We start from the raw sequence: 15,844 nt of genomic DNA, 5'->3' as shown, positions 1-15,844 counted from the left end.
AACTGTACGGCAAAGTACGCTCCGGCGCTGCTATTGTCTTCTTCTTCTCCCCCTCCTTTTAAATTAAAATATGTATACTTTCCTGTGCGTGGAAATGTGTCTGGCATGGGAGGCAAGCGCGAGGTGTTCTATTTTTGTTGTTGTGTATTGAGTATGATTGGAAGAGGCATTGGTGGTGGTGAGGGGTGAGGCAGCAGGAACATTGAAGTGAGGAGGGAGAGGGAGCGCGAGCGCGCGCGTGGAGCCCGAGCCCGGATAGCGCGAGCGAGAGGGAGAACGAGCGGAGGGATCTCCCGTCTGCAGCTCAGCACCAGCCAGCTCAGTTTATCGATAAATATATCGTGGGGCCCCCCCTTCCTCTCTCCTCCCATTCGCACGCAATCCTAGTTCTTTTTTTAAAAAATATATATATTTTAAAAGCAAGTGTTGCACTTGTAAAAAAGAAAGTCGGAGCGGAGCGAGGAAATATTTCCATCTTGTAACGCGTCGCTCTCTGCCTTGCCTTCACTTGTGGTAAGTTTTGTCTTAAGTTTTTTTTGCTCAAACTCAAGGGAAAAGTTCAGTGCTGAGCCTCCCTCAGAACGCGTAAATTTTTATTCAGGCCTTCGTGATTTTTCTGATGGAAAGGATTGCACAGAATGTGTATTGTTGCGATTTTTTTAAAAAGGAAAAAAAAACTAAAATCAAGACGAAGTTTGTGTTTTTAAAGGCCCTCCCTGTTGCCTTCGTGTTTTCTTGTTTATTTAAACGGGACGCCCATCTTTCAGATAAACAGTGTTGTGCAAAGCTGTGTTGTTTTTCCAACTGAATTCCTCAGCAGCTAGACAGTCACTTGAAGGATCAAAACGAGTTGATTCCATTCTTGTCAAGAAGGGTGACTTTTTAAATAAAGATTTGCAAAACCTGCTGAAAGGAAGAACGAAGGGACTTCTTGTGGTTCAATATACTGTTTCAAAGCTTGTGCTGTGTAACATTACCCCCTCCCAACATTAATTATTAGCGACAATATTTGGATATTGACATCACTGGTCTTCGAAAGATATTAGGTGCAAAAAGAAGAAAGTTGTAATTTTTGACGAGAACTTTTGCAACATTTTAGTTGTTCAGATTGAAATTGAATAAAGGTATCTTCGTCCCATCTCAAAAAAAATGTAATCACTACTGCTTGGAAGTTAACAACTTTTGCAAGCGTACTTGAGGAAACTAATTAGTTTACAGTAATTAGTAAATAAACAGTAATCAGTAAATAAACCAGAGTTATGAAAATATTTGTGAAATCTCATCGTTAGAGGGAAGGTCTGATTTTGAAAATTTGCAATTTTTAAAAAATGTTTGTGCATTGACAGACCAACACAAGTTTCTATCAGTCTCAAATGTTGCCACTTATTGGTAATCAACTGGTAATTATCCGTGACAGAACAATCTTGCAAATGTATTGTTGTATATAGATCTTCATTTTGTCAGGTTGAGCATTTTGGCACTAGCTTCCTGTGAAATCTTGTAGTAACTGATGCAAACCCATAAGAAGGCTGGCAAGTTATTGACATGTAAGTTCCTACCTGAATGACAGGATGAACTTCAAAATTTGTTGCTAAATTGCACACAAAGCAGCCAAAAATATGCAAAATATATATTAATGTTAATTGTATTAATTCTCAAAAAATTGTCAAGAAGTAGGCCGCAGAGCCTGGGGCTGGCTGAGAAGGAGGCTGATGAACCTGGGAGTGAGATTGTTGTAGTCCTGCTGAAATATGGGGTTGGCTGATTAGATGAGGCTGCCCATTGCGGTAGAAGCTCGATACCATGGGATACAGTGATTCCACAGCATTTGGACATAGAACATAGAACAATACAGCATTTTGGCCCATGATGTCATGTTAATTGATGCTAATTTATGACGTTCTCCTGTGTATCAACCACATCCCTCCATTCCCTTCATATTCATGTGTGTATCAAAAAGACTCTTAATGAAATTGCCTGCTTCCTTCTACCCATGTATTCCTACGTAAAAAGGATAAGACATAGGAGCAGGATTAGGCCATTTGGCCCATTGAGTCTGTTCCGCCATTCAATCACAGCTGATCCTTTTTTCCCCCTCCTCAGCCCCACTCCCCGGACTTCTTCCTGTTACCTTTGATGCCGTGTTCAATCGAGAACCTATCAATTTCTGCCTTAAATATACCCAATGACCTGGCCTCTACAGCTGCCTTTGGTAACAAATTCCACAAATTCACCATCCTCTGGCTAAAGAAATTTCTCCACATCTCTGTTTTAAATGGACACCCCTCAGTCTGTACCCTCTTGTCCTAGACTCCCCCATCATGGGAAACATTCTTTCCACATCTACTCTGTCTAAGCCAATCAACATTCAAAAGATTTCAATGAGATTCCCCCTCATCCTTCTAAATCCCAGTGAGTACAGGTGCAAAGCTGTCAAACATTTCTCATATGATAACACTTTTATTCAAGGAATCATCCTTGTGAACCTCCTCTGGACCCTCTCCAATGGCAGCGCGTCTTTTCTTAGATAAGAAGCCCAAAACTGTTCATAATACTCAAGGTGGGGCCTCGTCAGTGCCTTATAAAGCCTCAGCATCACATTTCTTCTCTTGTATTCTAGACCTCCTGAAATGAATGCTAGCATTGCATTTGCCTTCCTCACCACTGACTCATCCTGCAAGTTAATCTTTGGTGTGTTCTGCACAAGGATTCCCAAGTCCTTTTGCATCACAGGTTTTTGGATTTTCTCCCTGTTTAGAAAATAGGCAACACACTTACTTCTTCTTTCAAAGTGAATGACCATGCATTTTCCAAACATTGTATTTCATTTGTCATTTTCTTGCCCAGTCTCCTAATCTGTTTAAATCCTTCTGCAGCCTTCCTGTTTCTTTGACATTACCTGCCCCTCCACCAATCTTCATATCATCTGCAAACTTGGCAACAAAACCATCTATTCCACTATCTAAATCATTTATATACAGCGAAAAAAGAAGTGGCCCCAACACCTACCCCTGTGGAACACCACTAGTCACTGATAGCCAACCAGAAAAGGATCCATTTATCCCCACCTGCTGCCTCCTACCAATCAGCAAATGCTCTAACCATGCTAGTAACTTTCCTGTAATACCATGGGTTCTTAACTTGGTAAGCAGCCTCGTGTGACACCTCGTCAAAGGCCTTCTGAAAATCCAAATGTACAACATCCACTGCATCTCTTTTAACAATCCTACTTGTAATTGCCTCAAAGAATTCCAGCAGGTTTGTTAGGCAAGATTTTCCCTTAAGGAAACCATGCTGGCTCTGTCCTATCTTGTCCTGTGTCACCAAGTACTCCATAACCTTATCCTTAACAATTGACTCCAACATCTTCCCAACCACTGAGGTCAGGCTAACTGATCTATAATTTTAAAACGCAAACAACAGGAATTCTGCAGATGCTGGAAATTCAAGCAACACACATCAAAGTTGCTGGTGAACGCAGCAGGCCAGGCAGCATCTCTAGGAAGAGGTACAGTCGACGTTTCAGGCCGAGACCCTTCAGTTAGTCTTGACGAAGGGTCTTGGCCTGAAACGTCGACTGTACCTCTTCCTAGAGATGCTGCTTGGCCTGCTGCGTTCACCAGCAACTTTGATGTGTGTTGATCTGTAATTTCCTTTCTCCTGCCTCCACATACCAGAGTCCAAAGAGTTTTGAAAGATCATTAGTAATGCCTCCACGATCTCTACTGCTACTTCTTTCAGACCCCTGGGGCACAATTCATCTGCTCCAGGTGATTTACATACCCTTGAGTCTTTCAGCTTTTTAAGCACCTTTCTCTTGTAATAGTAACTCCACTCACTTCTCTTCCCTCACGCCTTTGTCAGACATGGTTGTCCTATTTTGCCTTGTGAGTATTTTTTTTTATTTTTGGAATAGATGTATCTTGCACCTTCCACATTTTTCCCAGAAACTCACACCATTGCTGCTCTGCTGTCATCCCTGCCAGCATCTCCTTCCAATTTACTTTGGCCAACTGTCTTATACCACTGTATTTTTGTTTGCTCCACTGAAATACTGCTATGTCAGATTTTACTTACTCTCTATCAAATTTCAAGTTAAACTCAAGCATATTATGATCACTGCCTCCTAAGGGTTTCTTTACCCTAATCTCCTTAATTTCCTCCAGTTCATTATATAATACCCAATCCAGTGTAGCTGAGCCTCTAGTAGGCTCAATGACAAGCTGCTCTAAAAAGCTATCTCATAGGCATTCAACAAATTCACTCTCTTGGGATCCATTACAAACCCAATTTTCCCAATCTAGCTGCATGTTAAAATCTCCCATGTCTATCATAACATTGCCCTTTGACACACCTTTTCTGTTTCCCATTGTACTCTTTAGTCCATATCCCGGCTACTGTTTAGAGGTTTGTGTATAACTGCCATCAGAGTCCTTGTACCCTGGCATTTTCTTAATTCATCCCATAGGGATTCAATATCTTCCAATCCTGTGTCACATCCTTCTAATGATTTGATGCCATTCTTTACCAGCAGAGCCATGCCACTCCCTCTGCCTACCTTCCTATCCCTCTGATATGATGTGTAACCTTGAACATTCATCTCCCAACTACAACCATCTTTCAGCTATGACTCAGTAATGGCCACAAACTCATACCCAGCATTTGTGAAAGTTCAACCAGATCATCCATTTTATTTATTATAATCCGGGCACAGAGATATTACACTTTGAGTCCTGCATTTGCTACCCTTTTTGCATCCCTAATACACTGGTACTCACCTTGCTGGCTGCAATTTTGTCCTATCATCTGCCTGCCCTTCCCGACAATCTGACTGCGCGCTATCTTTGCTTTTCTTTTAACCATCTGTTCTATCCTGAGTCCCTTCACTGTAGTTCTCATCCCACTGCCGAATTAGTTTAACCCTCCCCAACAGCCGTGACAAACCTGCCTGCGAGTATATTGGTTCCCTCTGGGTGCAGGTGCAAACCATCCCTTTTGTACAGGTCATACCACCTCCAGAAGAGATCCCAATTATCCACGAACCTGAAGCTCAGCCCACTGCACCAGATTCTCAGTCATGCCAAATCATCCTGTTTCTATGCTTAGTGGTGCATAGCACACACAGCAATCCAGAAAATACTACCCTGGAGGCCCTGCTTCTCAGCCTTCTGCCTAGCTTTCTAAATTCTCTTTTCAGGACCTCCTTGCTTTTCCTTCCTGTGTCATTGATACCAATATGTACCAAGACATCTGGCTGCTCTCCCCCACCCTCCAAAATGCTGTGGACACAATCCGAGATGTCCCTGACCCTGGCACCCATGAGGCAACGTATCATTTGGGTGTCCAGTTCATGTGCACAGAATCTCCTATCTGTTCCTCTGACTATTGAGTCCCCTATCATGACTCCTCTGCTCTTCTCCCTCTTTCCCTTCTGCACCATGGACCTATGCTCTGTGGCAGTAACCTGGTCTCTGTGGCATTTTCCTGGGAGGTCATCCCTGACGACGGTATCCAAAACAGTATACTTATTATTGAGGGGAATGGACCAGTGGTGCTCTGCCCTAACTGCCTGTTCACCATTCCATTCCTTCTCCTGATAGTTACCCAGCTACCCACCTCCTGCAACCTAGGGGTGACTACTTCCCTATAACTCTGATGATCTCCTCACTCTCCGGAACAGCTGAAGGTCATGCATCTGCTGTTCCAGATCCCTAACATGGTCTTTAAGGAGCTGCAGCTGGATGCACTTCACACAGATGTAGTTCCCTGGGAGACTCTGGGTCTTCCTGGACTCCAACATCCAGCATGAAGAACATACAATAACCAGTTAAACTACACTAAGTACCCTTGATACAGTTACAAAAAAGGGAAACTTAACAGAAACTTACCCGGGCAACTTAACCAGAGCCAAAGCCTCTTGCAAGCTGAAGCCTCCTTTGAACCAAAGCCTGACACTCACACTCTCACCACTGGCCCACTCTCAACAAGGCTGCTCCAGTTGTCCCTTCGGTACATTTATTTACTCCTCTCTGTGCTGCTTCCACTGCTGATTGAGCCAACGGAATGACTCTGAATGCCTGCGAAGCTCTCCTTTTAAACGAGCGCCGCCGATCTGCGAGAAAACTCCTTGCTGTGCGGTGTTCTGCCTCTGATTGGGCCACCGAAAAATGTCCTCACATCACCTTTAAACATCTCAATCCCTCAAATTTCAGTCAGCTTTAAAAACATATCCTCCAGTGCTTGATATTTCTTCCCTGGGGAAAATGTTTTGACTGTCTACCCTAGCTTTGTTTTCATAATCTTAAAAATCTCTATCAGTTCCTACCCCTCAGCATTTTGTGGAAACCAGCCCAACTTTGTCCAACCTTTTCTGATAGCTCATACCCTCTAATTCTGCCAGCATCCTTGTAAACCTCTTCTGTACCCTTTCACATCCTTCTCAATATGGGGCAAAAGGAACTGTACACAATACTTCCAAGTGCAGGATGACTAAATATTTTTATAGAGGCAGTATGACCTTCTTACTCTTATTCTCAACATTACTACCAATGAAGGCAACTGTGTCATATGCCTTCTTTATCTAGTTGTGTAACTGTTTCCAGTGAACTTTCACCTGGGACCCCAAGATCCCTCTATACCTCAATGTTATTAAGGGGTCTACCATTAACAGTGTATTTTCTCCTTTTGTTTGACCTCCCTGAGTGCAGCATTTCACACTTGCACATCTGCCACTTCTCTGCCCATATTTGTAACTGATCTATATCCTGTTGTATTTTTTGATAATCCTCTATGTTGTTCATAACTTCACCATTCTTGGAATCATCCACTCATCTACATTTTCATCCAGGTCATTGATATATACCATAAACAGGAGAGGTCCCATCTGTGATTCTTGTGGAAGATTTGTGTCACTTCACCAGAAGAATTGTGTCATTCCTTTCACTCCTATGGGCAAGCCAGTTCTGAATCCAAACTTCAAATTCAATCTGGATTTCATGCTTCTTTATCTTCTCAATCAATTTATCATAAGGGAGCTTATCAAATGTGTAACTAAAGTCCATGTAGATAATGTCCACTAACTTACCCTCCTCAAGTTCCTTTGTAAACTCCTCAAAACAATCAAGTTTGTAAGGCATGACCTGCCCTATACAAAACCCCGCTGACTGTCTCTAAGCAGACTATAACCTTCCAAATTGTGTATAAATCCTATCCCTCTGCCCTCTCCAATATCTTCCCTACCACTGATGTGAGGCTTACTGGCCTATATTTACCTGATTGTCCCTATTTCTTTTCTTGAATAAAGGCACAACATTTGTTATTTTTCAATCCTCTGGAACCTTGCCTCTTGCTAGTGAGGGCACAAAGTTCTTTGCCAAGCTTCAGCAATCTCCTCACTTCTTTCAGCATTCTGGGATATATGCCATCAGGCTCTGGGGCTGTATCTCCCTTAATGCTTTTCAGAGGATCTAGCACTACCATTTCTTAATCTCAAAATGTCCCAGGCCAAATCTGCCATCACTTTACTCTGAATCCTTTCCCTTGGTAAACACAAATTTCTCATTTAGTACCTCAGACACTTTCTCTGATTCCAAGCACAAATTCCCTCCTTTACCCTTAGGTGGTCACAGCCTCTCCAACTACTTCATCAGTAACTTTCCTTTCATCAGAAGGTTGGAAGTGGGGACATTTGCTGGTGATTGTACAATTCCTCAGCAAATGGAGTGGTCTGTAGCTGCAAACAGTAGCAAGCAGGCAGGGACTGATTAATGGTAAGTTACATTTGTTTCACATAAGTGCCAGGCATTAGTAATCTCCAAAAACAGAGATTCTGTCAACCTGCTCTTGATTTTGAATGGCATTACTGTTTGTCAAATCAGCATCCTGGATCTTTGATCCCAAAGTTGATTGGATCAGCCGCACAAATATGATGACTATAAAAGCAGACTGCAGGCCACATAGCACCACAAAGTGTTTTCACCACTTACAAGGCATATATCGGGATTGTGATAGAATACTCTACACATGGCTGGATGAGCATAACTTCAACAAAGGCCAACAAGCTGAATACCATCCAGGACAAAGTGATATACTTGATTGACAACCTAGCCAGCACCATAAATCCTCATTACCTCCCATCACTAGTGCACAGTGGATGCCTCAAAATGCAATGCAGATACATGTCACCCAAACCCAGGACTGCTATGACCAAGGACTAGTAGGGGATGTCAACAGCTGCATGCTTGCCTCCAAGTCAGATGCCATTCTGACTTGAAACAATATCACTATTCCTTTATTGATACTGGATCTAAATTGTGGAACTTCCTCTCCAAAGCATTTTGAAATGCCTTCACTGGAAGATTTGAAGCAATTCAAGATAGAAACTCACCGTCGCTAAGAATAATTATGAATGGCCAATAAATGTTGTCCTGCCAATGACAAGCAGATCCTGAAAGATGAATATAAAGAATAGAACAACGTTGATATGTCTCACAGGACATGAATTTGAGATAGAAACATAGAAAACCTACAGCACAGTAGAGGCCCTTCAGCCCATAGTGCTGTGCCAAACATGTATTTACTTTATAAATTACCTACGTTTACCCACAGCCTTCTATTTTTCTAAGCTCCATGTACCTATCCAGGAGTCTCTTAAAAGACCCTGTTGTATCCGCCTCCACCACAGTGGCCAGTAGCCTATTCCACGCACTCACAACTCTCTCTCTAAAAACTTATCCCTGACATCCCCACTGTACCTACTTCCAAGCACCTTAAGACTATGCCCTCTCGTGTTAGCCATTTCAGCGGTGGGAAAAAGACTCTGACTATCCACACAATCAATGCCTCTCATCATCTTATACACCTCTATCAGGTCAGCTCTCTTCCTCCGTCGCTCCAAGGAGAAAATGCCAAGTTCACTCAACCTATTCTCATAAGGCGTGCTCCCCAATCCAGGCGATATCCTTGTAAATCTCTTCTGTATCCTTTCTTATAGTTTCCACATCTTTCTTGTAGTGAGGTGACCAGGAATGCACACAGTACTCCAAGCGGGGTCTGACCAGGATCCTATATACCTGCAACATTACCTCTCGGCTCCTAAATTCAATTCCGTGATTGATGAAGGCCGATGCATCGTATGCCTTCTTAACCACACAGTCGACCTGCACAGCAGTTTGAGTGTCCTTATGGACTCGGACCCCAAGATCCCTTTGATCCTCCACACTGCCAGGAGTCTTACCAGGATTATTACTATATTCTGCTGTCATATTTGACTTACCAAAATGAACCACCTCACACTTATCTCGGTTGAGCTGCATCTGCTACTTTTCAGCCCAGTTCTGCATCCTATCAATATCTCGCTGTAACCTCTGACAGCCCTCCACACTATCCACAACACCCCCAACCTTTGTGTCATCAGCAAATTTACTAACCCATCCTTCCACTTCCTCATCCAGGTCATTAATAAAAGTTATGAAGAGAAAGGGTCACAGAACAGATCCCTGAGGCACACCACTGTTCACTGACCTCCAAGCAGAATATGACTCGTCTACAACCACTCTTTGCTTTCTGTGGGCAAGCCAACTCTGGATCCACAAAGCAAGATCCCCTTGGATCCCATGCCTCCTTACATTCTTAATAAGCCTTGCATGGGGTACCTTATCAAATACCTTGCTAAAATCCATATACTCTATATCTACTGCACTTCCTTCATCAATGTGTTTAGTCACATCCTCAAAAAAATTCAATCAGGCTCGTAAGGCACAACCTGCCTTTGACAAAGCCATGTGGACTATTCCTAATCATATTATGCCTCTCTAAATGTTCATAAATCCTACCTCTCAGGATCTTATCCATCAACTTACTAACCACTGAATAAGACTCACTGGTCTATAATTTCCTGGGCTATCCCTACTCCCTTTCTTGAATAAGGGAACAACATTTGCAACCCTCCAATCCTCCGGAACCTCTCCCATCCCCATTGATGATGCAAAGATCATTGCCAGAGGCTCAACAATCTCCTCCCTCACCTCCCACAGTAGCGTGGGGTACATCTCATCTGGTCCCGGTGACTTATCCAACTTGATGCTTTCGAAAAGCTCCAGCATATCCTCTTTCTTAATGTCTATATGCTCAAGCTTTTCAACCTGCTGTCAGTCATCCCTGCAATCATCCTTTTCCGTAATGAATACTGAAGCAAAGTATTCATTAAGTATCTCCACTATCTCCTCTGGTCCTATACACACTTTTCCACTGTCGTACTTGATTGGTCTTCTCATGGCCCCTTCTGTCTCTCCTAATTTTATTCTTAGGCTCCTTCCTGCTAGCCTTATAATCTTCTAGATCTCTATCATTACCTAGTTTTTTGAACCTTTTATAAGCTTTTTTCCTCTTCTTGACTAGATTTTCAATGGCCTTTGTACACTATGGTTCCTGTACTGTACCATCCTTTCCCTGTCTCATTGTAACGTAGCTATGCAGAACACCACACAAATATCCCCTGAAAATTTGCCACAGTTCTGCCGTACATTTTCCTGAGAACATCTGTTCCCAATTTATGCTTCCAGGTTCCTGCCTGATAGCTTCATATTTCCCCTTACTCCAATTAAACGCTTTCCTAACTTGTCTGTTTCTATCCCTCTCCAATCCTATGGTAAAGGAGGTAGAATTGTGATCACTTTCTCCAAAATGCTCTCCCAATGAGAGACCTAACACCTGACCAGGTTCATTTCCCAATACCAGATGAAATACAGCCTCTCCTCTTGTGAGCTTATCTACATATTGTGTCAGGAAACCTTCCTGTACACACGTAACAAACTCCACCCCGTCTAAATCCCTTGCTCCAGGGAGATGCCAATCAATATTGGGGAAATTAAAATCTCCTACCACAATGACCCTGTTATTATTGCATCTTTCCAGAATCTGTCTCCCTCTCTGCTCCTTGATGTCCCTGTTACTATTGGGTGGTCTATAAAAAACACCCAGTGGAGTTATTGACCTCTTCCTGTTCCTAACATCCACCCACAGAGGCTCATGTAGACAATCCCTCCATGACTTCCTCCTTTTCTGCAGTCGTGTCGCTATCTCTGATCATCAGTGCCACGGCCCCACCTCTTTTGCCTCCCTCCCTATCCTTTCTGCCCCAAATTTAAAATTATCCAAAATATTTTTAAACTATTGGCTGTTGGTGTTCTTCCAGATATATTTGCAGTTAAAAGTGTTCAGTGACAGTCATAATTTTTTGTTAATATATTAATTGCATCCAAAGTTAAGTAGTTGTCAAAAATTGCTCATAATTTTATTATTTCAGTATAGAAACATAGAAACCATACAGCACAATACAGGCCCTTCGGCCCACAAAGCTATGCCGAACATGTCCCTACCTTAGAACTACCTAGGCTTTACCCATAGCCCAATATTTTAATAAGCTTCATGTAGCCATCCAGGAGTCTCTTAAAAGACCCTATCGTTTCCACCTCCGCCACCACCGCCAGCAGCCCATTCTATGCACTCACCACTCTCTGCATAAAAAACTTACCCCTGACATCTCCTCTGTACATACTTCCAAGCACCTTAAAACTATGCCCTCTTGTGCTAGCCATTTCAGCCCTAGGGAAAGACCTCTGACTATCCACACGATCAATGCCTCTCATTATCTTGTACACCTCTATCAGGTCACCTCTCATCCTCCATCGCTCCAAGGATTCCGGATTTTCATTTTCACTCTTTCCGCTGTCATGCAGCTGCTTATATCCAAACAGATTTCAGTGTGCTTCAGCTTAGTACATTGTTTGATTCTGGTATTTTGGTATAGGTATTTTCATCGTTTGGTTTGTGTGTGTGATACCCTGTCTTGATTGGCAATACTGAACTAGGGCAGCGCAAGAAGTTATCCCTGCTGGTTTAGATCAGTTTACTCAAAACTGCATTTGCAATCTTCCTTATGTGCTTTCCCCATCTCCTTCAATGACCTTTGTGGAGCAGAAGATCACGGAGTGAGTTGGAGACAGTACCTTGTGGACTTTACACACCAGTTTTAAAAAAACGTATGGGGCCTGTTGGGGCATCTGTGGATTGGGAGGTTGCTTGGGTTGATAGTAACTATGGTTAATTAGCAAGGGCCAATAGAAAGAAGTTGAGTTTGAATGAAGCAGCCATTGTTGGAGTGGACAGTGTTAGAATGGTCAGGCTTTGGCTCAACAGACTTCAGCGAGAACAAACACAGGCTAGAACTCAAGTTTGAGAAGCTAAAGACCTAACAAGTATAGGCAGGATGGTAGTTTAGGCAATGGAATTCTCCTCTTGTAAGATGTGGGAATCCAGGGTACCAACTGGTCACCCTGATGTCTACATCTGCAGAAAGTGCACCCAACTTCAGTTCCAGACAGACAAGTTCAAGCAACTGGAGCTGGAGCTGGATGTATTCGGGACCATCCGGGAGGCTGAAAACTTGACAGATTGGTCTTTTACTGAGGTGATCACACCCAGCGTGCAGGACTCAGACAGCAGATGGGTGAGCACCAGGAGAAGTAAGGGGAGTAAGCAGTCAGTGCTAGGTTTCCCTCAGTAGAAAGTATATCCCTTTGTATAGGGGTGGGGGGGGGGGGAAATGACCTATGACCTATCAGGACTCAGCAGCAGCAGTAAGACTAGTGGTACTGTGGCCAGCTCTGAGGCACAGCAAGGAAGGGTAACTTCGGACAGAGTGGTAGTGATAGGAGGCTTGAGAGGGAAAAAGACAGGAAATTCTGTGGACGTGAAAGAGAAGCTAGGATTGTGTCTTTCCTCCCGGGTACTAGGGTCCAGGATGTCTCAGAGCAGCTGTAAAATATTCTCAAGAGGGAGGGTAAGTGGCCACAGTGTGTGGTGTGCATTGGCATCAATGACATAGGTAGAAAGCGGGAAGAGGTCCTGCAAGGTGTGTGTAGGGATTTGGGGAAAAGTCTGAAGAACAAGACCCCCATAGTAGTAATATCTGGATAAAACCCAGCGCCATGTATTAGACAGGGCAGAAATAGGATGGTGGTACAGATGAATGAGTAGCTGAGGAAGTGATGTGGGGGTAGGGTTTCAGATTTCTGGATTATTAGGATCTCTTCTGCGGAAGGCATGACCTGTGCAAAAAGGACGGGTTACACCTAAACGTGAGGGGGACAATATCCTTATGGAGAGATTTGCTAGAGCTGTTGAGGAGGGTTTAAACTTAAGTTGGCAGGGGGATGGGAACCAGAGTGATAGGGCTGAGGATGGGGTAGTTGGTATACGATAGAGTGTGTAGTGAAACTGAGGATGGACAGACAAATCATAGGGCAAAATTTCAGTAGGTGGGATGAGATGAAGTGTACCATGAGGACAAAGTTAAAAGGAATGATAAATACAGGACTGAAGGTATTATATTTGAATGCACTCAGTATATGGAATAAGGTGGATAATCTTTTAGCGCAGTTAGAGATTGGCGGGTATGACTTTGTGGGCATTACTGAGAGAGATGTGGCTGTAAGAAGATCATAGTTGGGAGCTTTACATCCAAGGGTAGACCTCATATTAAAAGGACAAGGTGGGTAGGTAGGCAGAGAGGGTGGGATGGCTCAGCTGGTAAAAAGTGAAATCAAATCCTTCGAACGAGGTGACATAGGATTGGAAGGTGTAGAATTCTTGTGATCAGAGTTAAGAAACTACAAGGGTAAAAATATCCTGATGAGAGTTATATGCAGGCCCCCGAATAGTAGCCAAGATGTAGAGTATAAATTTTAATGGGAAATAAAAAGGCATGTAATAAGGGCAATATTAAATAGCCATGGGGAAATTTCAATATTCAGGTAAGTGGGAAAAATCAGTTTGGTGCTGGATCCTAAGAGAGGGAATTTGTAGAATACCTACAAGCTGGCTTTTTAGAGCAGCTTGTCATTGAGCCCAATAGAGGAAAATGAATTCTGGCTTGTGTGTTGTGTAAAGAACCAGATTTAATTAGTGAGCTTAAGGTAAAGGAATCTTTAAGAGACAGTGATCATAATATAGAACTTAAGCTGCAGTTTGTGATGGAGTAAATTATAGTGGAGTAAATTGAATTACAGAAGAATGAGAGAGGAGCTAGCCAAAATTGATTAGAAGAAATTAGCAGGGATGATGGAAGAACAGCAATGGCTGGTGTTTCTGGGTGCAATTCGGAAGACGCAGGATAGATACGTACATCCCAAAGATGAGGGGAATTCTGAATGGAGGATGAGACTGAGACAACCATGGCTGACAATGGAAGATAAAGTAAAAGAGCGGGCATATAATATAGCAAAAAGTTAGTGGGAAGTTAGAGGAATGGGAATTTTTAAAAAATCAACAGAAGGCAACTAAATAATCCGTAAGATGAGAAAGGATAAAATATGAAGGTTAAGCTAGCCAAAAATATCAAAAAGAATAGCAAAGTTTTTTTCAGATACTTAAGGTGTAAAAGAGAGGCAAGGGTGAATATTGAATCACTGGTAAATAACGGTAGAGAGATAGTAATGGGGGGACAAAGAAATGGCGGACAAACTTATTAAGTTATTTTACGTCTGTCTTCACTGTGGAAGCCACTGAAAGTATGCTAATGGATTTGAGAATATCAGAGGGCAGAAGTGAGTATAGTTGGTATTACTTAGGAGAAGGTGCTTGAGAATCTGAAAGATCTGAAGGTAGATAAGTAACTTGGGCCAGATGGACCAAGGTTCTGAAAGAGGTAACTGAAGAGATGATGGAGGCATTAGTAATAGTCTTACAAGAATCATTAGATTCTGGAATGGTTGAAGAGGACTGGAAAGTTGCAAATACACTCCACTGTTTAAGAAGGGCGGGAGGTAGAGGAAAGGAAATTATAGGACAGCTATCCAGACTTCGGTTGATGAGAGGAAGGGGTCCATTACTAAGGATGAAGTTTTAGGGTACTTAGAGGCACGATGAAATAGGCCAAAATCAGCATGGTTTCCTTAAAGGGAAACCTTGCCTGACAAATCTTTTGGAATTCTTTGAGGAAATAACAGGCAGGTTAGACAAAGGAGAGTCAGTGGATGTTGCTTACTTGGATTATCAGAAGGCTTTTGACAAGGTGCCACACATGAGGCTGCTTAACAAGATAAGAGCCCATGATACTAACATGCACAGAAGATTGGCTAATTGGCAAGAGGCAAAGAGTTTGAATAAAAAGGCCTATTTTGGTTGGCTGTCAGTGACAAGTGGTGTTCCATGGGGACTGGTGTTGGTACCATTCCTTTTCACATTAAATGTCAATGAATTGGATGATGGAATTGATGGCTTTTTGGCCAGGATTGAAGACCATACAATGATAGGTGGAAGGACAGGTAGTTGAGTCAGCAGAGAGGCAACAGAAGGACTTGGACAGCTTGGAAGAATGAGCAAAGAATTGGCAAATGGAATATAGTGTAGAGGAGTGTATGGTCATGTACTTTGTTAGAAGAAATAAAAGCATAGACTATTTTCTAAATGGAGAAAGAGTTCAAATATCAGAGGTGCAGAGGGACTAGGGAGTCCTTGTGCAGAACACCCTGAAGGTTAACTTGCAGGTTGAGTCAGTGGTGAGGAAGGCAAATGCCTTGTTAGCATTCATTTCAAGAGGTCTAGAATACAAGAGCAAGGATGTGATGCTGAGGCTTTATAAGGCACTGCTGAGGCCCTACCTTGAGTATTGTGAACAGTTTTGGGCCCCTCATCTTAGAAGAGTTGTGCTGGCATTTGAGAGGGTCCAGAGGAGTTTCACAAGGATGATTCCAGGAATAAAAGGGTTATCATACGATGAACATTTGATGGCTATGGGTCTGTACTCACTGGAATTCGGAAGGATGAGGGGGGAATCTCATTG

The 15,844-nt window shown here is 42.8% G+C and overlaps 1 protein-coding gene across 2 annotated transcripts in view; it reads left to right on the top strand.

The window, feature by feature from the left end:
- The first annotated feature begins 414 nt into the window (after positions 1–414).
- The window catches only part of foxp2 (forkhead box P2), a 745,656-nt gene continuing 730,226 nt past the window's right edge, over positions 415–15,844 (top strand). For both annotated transcript variants that reach the window (XM_072267606.1, XM_072267608.1), the window contains exon 1: positions 415–513. The gene's annotated coding sequence lies outside the window, so the exon portion shown is untranslated. The remainder of the gene's footprint in view (positions 514–15,844) is intronic.

Source organism: Mobula birostris, chromosome 9 (genome assembly GCF_030028105.1).
Source record: "Mobula birostris isolate sMobBir1 chromosome 9, sMobBir1.hap1, whole genome shotgun sequence".
NCBI classification, from domain to species: domain Eukaryota; kingdom Metazoa; phylum Chordata; class Chondrichthyes; order Myliobatiformes; family Myliobatidae; genus Mobula; species Mobula birostris.
Note: the sequence above shows the minus strand (reverse complement) of the source record. Positions and strands in the feature narration are given on the sequence as shown.